General features: G+C 48.2%; 1 pseudogene; it reads left to right on the forward strand.

Annotated features, from left to right (window-relative positions):
• Positions 1–200: 200 nt before the first annotated feature.
• On the forward strand, positions 201–1032 carry LOC123134585 (ethylene-responsive transcription factor ERF109-like; annotated as a pseudogene).
• Positions 1033–7427: the final 6395 nt, after the last annotated feature.

The raw sequence follows: 7427 nt of genomic DNA on the forward strand, positions 1-7427 counted from the left end.
GGAGGGGACAGGAGGCGCGGCGTCGTGCTCCCCGAGCGGGAGATGCGGATCCAGGCCGCCTGCGCGAGGAAGAAGAAGCTGGGGCCGATCTATTTTTTTTTTGCCTGGATCCAACGGCCGCCTGGCTCACATCCAACGGCTGGGGCTGGACCGGCCGAACGATTCGGCCGGCGCACCGGCGCCTATCGGTGTCCAAAGCAAAAACTTTCTGGCGACACCGACCTGACCACGTACGTACGGTACGTCACAGCTGAGCTGCACAAGTGCACGTCATGGTGCCGAGGCTGGAGCACGGCGGCGGCGGGTTCCAGCTCCCGAACTCTGACCAGGAGAACTCCCTCTTCCACCGCGCACTCATCTCCGACATGTCTGCAATCACGGACACCGTCGTCCCCATGCTGCACCTCGAGCCTTAAACCGCCCTTTGCTGCCACACTGGCCGCGGGGATGCGTGCTGCAGCTGCTGGGTGCGCCCGGTGCGGCGTTGGCGTGGACGGCTGCCTCGGCTGCGACTTCGCCGCCGAGGCGGTGGCTGGCTCAGCAGCGAGGGGGAAGGGTACTCCGCCGCGAGCTTCGTAAAGGATGGCGGCATGGGGAAGATCACGCGAAGGAGGAGAGGGAGCAAGTTCAGGGGCGTGCGTCGGCGGCCGTGGGGTATATGGGTGGCGGAGCTCTGCGACCCACACCACGTCGTGCGCAAGTGGCTTAGGACCTTTGGCACCGCCGCCGAGGCTGCGCGCACCTACGACGTCGCGGCTCTCGAGTTCCGCGGCCTACGCGCCAGGCTCAACTTCCCGACCATGGACGCACCATCATGGGCATCGGCGTCGACATCTGGCTCATCCACTGTGCAGCCGCATTAGCAGCACTTGCCCGAGAGCCTTCACGAGAACTGCAGGTCAAACGCGTCATCGTCAGCGTACATGCCGTAGCTACGGGAGCCTGGAAGGCCGGCGGCGAGGGAGGAGGAGATCTGGGATGGGTTACAGAGATTATGATGATGGATGGTACCTACTTCTTGGTTACGAACCTCCATGAATAATGCATTCAGTGTTGCTAAATGTCAGGATACTGGAGAGATCTTGCAAATTATTATTTTCAGATTTTTTTCTTTCTTACATATTATCACTTGACTGAGACTTGATTAAGTTTTAGTCGACGCATTGCCCTAATGCATTATAATTGATCAATTCCAACATTGAATTGTATATAGATACCTTGAATCATGACACTTAGGAGCATCTACGTCCCGATACATCAAATCCAGCCCTCAAACGCCCGCGGACAGGCACTCCGCAGTTTGTGACCGGTCACATCTCAAATTATCATTTCCATAACTGGATACATAAATTACAAATACCCAAATCCATACAATTACATGCAACATGAATCCTAGTCTTGGGCGGAGTTCATCCTGCTCCGCCCTGTCTATGTCAGGCAGCCGACTGCGCCCCTTGGAGTGTAGGTGCGGTGGCCAGCGAAATAGAGGAGGACATAGGACACGCACCGGCTCACGACATTCGAGGCGCCGCCGTATCCCATGCCCCACTCTTCCCCATCGGAGCCCATAGTCTGCACATCACTGGTCGATGTGAGTGTTGGGGATCGTTGCAGAAATTAAAAAATTTCTACGCATCACCAAGATCAATCTATGGAGTAACTAGCAACGAGAGAGAGGGGAGTGCATCTTCATACCCTTGAAGATCATGAGTCGGAAGCGTTGCAAGAACGCGGTTGGAGGTGTCATACACGTAGCGATTCAGATCGCGGCCGAATCCGATCTATGCACCGAACAACGGTGCCTCCGCGCTCAACACACGTGCAGCCCGGTGACGTCTCCCGCGCCTTGATCCAGCAAGGAGGAGGGAGAGGTTGAGGAAGAGGGCTCTAACAGCAGCACGACGGCGTGGTGATGATGGAGTGACAGTTCTCCGGCAGGGCTTCGCCAAGCTCTTGCGGAGGAGGAGAGGGGTTGGAGAGGTGAGGGGCTACGCCTTGAATGTGGTGCTGCACCCCTCCCTCCACCCCTCTATTTATAGGGAGAAGGGGAAAGGGGGCCGGCCCCTCTAGATGGGATCTAGAGGGGTGGGCCAAGGGGGGTGCCCCCTTTAGGGTCCCCCCAACCCTAGGCGCATGGGCCCTGGGGGGGTTGGCGCCCAGCCCACTTGGGGCTGGTTCCCTTCCACCTACAGCCCATAAGGCCCTCCGGGGAAGGTGGACACTCGGAACCCATCCGGTGGTCCCAGTACAATACCGGTACACCCCCGAACATTTCCGGCGACCGTATGATGACTTCCCATATATAAATCTTCACCTCCGGACCATTCCGGAACTCCTCGTGATGTCCGGGATCTCATCCGGGACTCCGAACAAAATTCGGTAATCACATACAAATCTTCCTTATAACCCTAGCATCATCGAACCTTAAGTGTGTAGACCCTACGGGTTCAGGAATCATGCAGACATGACCGAGACAGCTCTCCATCCAATAACCAACATCGGGATCTGGATACCCATGTTGACTCCCACATGTTCCATGATGATCTCATCAGATGAACCACGATGTCGAGGATTCAAGTAATCTCGTATACAATTCCCTTTGTCAATCAGTACGTTACTTGCCCGACATTCGATCGTCGGTATCCCAATATCTCGTTCAATCTCGTTACCGGCAAGTCACTTTACTCGTTCCATAATGCATGATCCCGTGACCAACTACTTAGTCACATTGAGCTCTTTAAGATGGTGCATTACCGAGTGGGCCCAGAGATACCTCTCCGTCATACGGAGTGACAAATCCCGGTCTCGATTCGTGCCAGCCCAACATACACTTTCGGAGATACCTGTAGTGCACATTTATAGCCACCCAGTTACATTGTGACGTTTGGTACACCCAAAGCATTCCTACGGTATCCGGGAGTTGCACGATCTCATGGTCTAAGGAAATGATACTTGACATTAGAAAAGCTCTAGCAAACGAACTACACGATGTTGTGCTATGCTTAGGATTGGGTCTTGTCCATCACATCATTCTCCCAATGATGTGATCTCGTTATCAATGACATCCAATGTCCATAGTCAGGAAACCATGACCATCTGTTGATCAACGAGCTAGTCAACAAGAGGCTTACTAGGGACTTGTTGTGGTCTATGTATTCACACATGTACTACAGTTTCCGGTCAATACAATTGTAGCATGAACAATAGACAATTATCATGAACAAGGAAATATAATAATAACCATTTTATTATTGCCTCTAGGGCATATTTCCAACAGTCTCCCACTTGCACTAGAGTCAATAATCTAGTTACATTATGATGAATCGAACACCCATAGAGTTCTGGTGTTGATCATGTTTTGCTCGTGGAAGAGGTTTAGTCAACGGATCTGCGACATTTAGGTCCGTATGCACTTTACAAATATCTATGTCTCCATCTTGAACATTTTCACGATTGGAGTTGAAGCGACGCTTGATGTGTTTGGTCTTCTTGTGAAGCCTGGGCTCCTTGGCAAGGGCAATAGCTCCAGTATTGTCACAGAAGAGAGTCATCGGGCCTGGCGCATTGGGAATAACTCCTAGGTCGATAATGAACTCCTTCATCCAGATTGCTTCATGCGCTGCCTCCGAGGCTGCCATGTACTCCGCTTCACATGTAGATCCCGCCACGACGCTTTGCTTGCAACTGCACCAGCTTACTGCCCCACCATTCAAAATATACACGTATCCGGTTTGTGAATTAGAGTCATCCAGATCTGTGTCGAAGCTAGCGTCGACGTAACCCTTTACGACGAGCTCTTCATTACCTCCATAAACGAGAAACATATCCTTAGTCCTTTTCAGGTACTTCAGGATATTCTTGACCGCTGTCCAGTGTTCCATGCCGGGATAATTTGGTACCTTCCTACCAAACTTACGGCAAGGTTTACATCAGGTCTGGTACACAGCATGGCATACATAATAGACCCTATAGTCGAGGCATAGGGGATGACACTCATGTTTTGTCTATCTTCTGCCATGGTCGGGCATTGAGCCGAGCTCAATTTCACACCTTGAAACACAGGCAAGAACCCCTTCTTGGACTGATCCATATTGAACTTTTTCAATATCTTATCAAGGTATGTGCATTGTGAAAGACCTATGAGGCGTCTCGATCTATCTCTATAGATCTTGATGCCTAATATGTAAGCAGCTTCTCCAAGGTCCTTCATTGAAAAACACTTATTCAAGTAGGCCTTAATATTGTCCAAAAGTTCTATATCATTTCCCATCAAAAGTATGTCATCTACATATAATATGAGAAATGCTACAGAGCTCCCACTCACTTTCTTGTAAACGCAGGCTTCTCCATAAGTCTGCATAAACCCAAACGCTTTGATCATCTCATCAAAGCGAATGTTCCAACTCCGAGATGCTTGCACCAGCCCATAAATGGATCGCTGGAGCTTGCATACCTTGTTAGCATTCTTAGGATCGACAAAACCTTCTGGCTGCATCATATACAGTTCTTCCTTAAGATAGCCGTTAAGGAATTCCGTTTTGACGTCCATTTGCCATATCTCATAATCATAGTATGCGGCAATTGCTAACATGATTCAGACGGACTTCAGCTTCGCTACGGGAGAGAAAGTCTCATCGTAGTAAACCCCTTGAAGTTGCCGATAACCCTTAGCGACAAGTCAAGCTTTGTAGATGGTAACATTACCATCCACGTCCGGCTTCTTCTTAAAGATCCATTTGTTTTCTATTGCTCGCCGATCATCGGGCAAGTCTGTCAAAGTCCACACTTTGTTTTCATACATGGATCCTATCTCGGATTGCATGGCTTCAAGCCATTTGTTGGAATCTGGGCCCGCCATCGCTTCTTCATAGTTCGAAGGTTCACCGTTGTCTAACAACATGATTTCCAGGACAGGGTTGCCATACCACTCTGGTGTGGAACGTGTCCTTGTGGACCTACGAAGTTCAGTAGTAACTTGGTCCGAAGTACCTTGATCATCATCATTAATTTCCTCTCTAGTCGGTGCAGGCACCACAAAAACATCTTCCTGAGTTGCGCTACTTACCAGTTCAAAAGGTAGTACTTCATCAAGTTCCACTTTCCTCCCACTTACTTCTTTCGAGAGAAACTCTTTCTCCAGAAAGGACCCGTTCTTGGCAACAAAGATCTTGCCTTCGGATCTGAGGTACAAGGTATACCCAATGGTTTCCTTAGGTATCCTATGAAGACGCATTTTTCTGACTTGGGTTCGAGCTTTTCAGGTTGAAGTTTCTTGACATAAGCATCGCATCCCCAAACTTTTAGAAACGACAACTTAGGTTTCTTCCCAAACCATAATTCATACGGTGTCGTCTCAACGGATTTCGGCGGAGCCCTATTTAAAGTGAATGTAGTTGTCTCTAAAGCATAACCCCAAAATGATAGCGGTAGATCGGTAAGAGACATCATAGATCGCACCATATCCAATAGAGTGCGATTACGATGTTCGGACACACCATTACGCTGAGGTGTTCCAGGCGGCATGAGTTGTGAAATGATTCCACATTTCCTTAAGTGTGTGACTCAAATATTCCCCTCCATGATCTGATCGTAACAACTTTATTTTCCTATCACGTTGATTTTCAACCTCACTCTGAAATTCCTTCAACTTTTCAAAGGTCTCATACTTGTGTTTCATCGAGTAAACATACCCATATCTACTTAAGTCATCAGCGAGGGTGAGAACATAACGATAGCCACCGCGAGCCTCAATGCTCATTGGACCGCACACATCAGTATGTGTGATTTCCAATAAGTTGGTTGCTCGCTCCATTGTTCCAGAGAACGGAGTCTTGGTCATTTTGCCGATGAGGCATGGTTCGCACGTGTCAAATGATTCATAATCAAGAGACTCCAAAAGTCCAAAAGTATGTGGGACTATCGTTATCAAACTTACATCTTTTGGTATTCACACTATGAATATGTGTAACATCATGTTCGAGATTCATTAAGAATAAACCATTGACCAGCGGGGCATGACCATAAAACATATCTCTCATATAAATAGAACAACCATTATTCTCGGATTTAAATGAGTAGCCATCTCGTATTAAACGAGATCCAGATACAATGTTCATGCTCAAAGCTGGCACTAAATAACAATTATTGAGGTTTAAAACTAATCCCGTAGGTAAATGTAGAGGTTGTGTGCCGACGGCGATCACATCGACCTTGGAACCATTCCCGACGCGCATCGTCACCTCGTCCTTCGCCAGTCTCCGCTTATTCCGCATCTCCTGTTTTCAGTTACAAATATGAGCAACGGCACCGGTATCAAATACCGAGGAGCTACTACGAGTACTGGTAAGGTACACATCAATAACATGTATATCACATATACCTTTGGTGTTTCCGACTTTCTTGTCTGCTAAGTACTTGGGGCAGTTCCGCTTCCAGTGACCATTTCCCTTGCAAGAAAAACACTCAGTCTCAGGCTTGGGTCCATTCTTTGGCTTCTTCCCAGCAGCTTGCTTACCGGGCATGGCAACTCCCTTGTCGTCTTTCTTGAAGCCCTTTTTACCCTTGCATTTCTTGAACTTAGTGGTTTTATTCACCATCAACACTTGATGGTCCTTCTTGATTTCCACCTCCGCCGATTTCAGCATTGAATATACCTCAGGAATGGTTTTTTCCACCCCCTGCATATTGAAGTTCATCACAAAGCTCTTGTAGCTCGGTGGAAGCGACTGAAGGATTCTGTCAACGACCGCGTCATCCGGGAGATTAACTCCCAGCTGAGACAAGAGGTTGTGCAATCCAGACATTTTGAGTATGTGCTCGCTGACGGAACTATTCTCTTCCATCTTACAACTATAGAACTTGTCAGAGACTTCATATCTCTCGACCCGGGCATGAGCTTGGAAAACCATTTTCAGCTCTTGGAACATCTCATATGCTCCGTGCTGCTCGAAACAGTTTTGGAGCCCCGGTTCTAAGCTGTAAAGCATGCCGCACTGAACCAGGGAGTAATCATCAACACGCGACTGCCAAGCGTTCATAACGTCTTGGTTTGCTGGGACAGGTGATAAACCGCAAGTATACGATATAGTTGTAGCCTCTTTTGATAAGTAAAAGTGTCAAACCCAACGAGGAGCTAAAGGTAGAACAAATACTCTCTCAAGTCCTATCGGCCACTGATACGACTCTACGCACGCTTGACGTTCGCTTTACCTAGAACAAGTATGAAACTAGAAGTACTTTGTAGGTGTGATAGGATAGGTTTGCGAGATAATAAAGAACACGTAAATAAAAAGTAGGGGCTGTTTAGATAAAGATGTAAGTAAATATAGCGAGTGTGGAAAAGTGGTGGTAGGAGTTGTGGAATTGTCCCTAAGCAATTGACTACTTTACTAGACCGATAGCAAGTTTTATGTGGGAGAGGCCACTGC

The sequence above is a fragment of the Triticum aestivum genome, chromosome 6B (assembly GCF_018294505.1).
Source record: "Triticum aestivum cultivar Chinese Spring chromosome 6B, IWGSC CS RefSeq v2.1, whole genome shotgun sequence".
Classification (NCBI taxonomy): Eukaryota; Viridiplantae; Streptophyta; class Magnoliopsida; order Poales; family Poaceae; genus Triticum; species Triticum aestivum.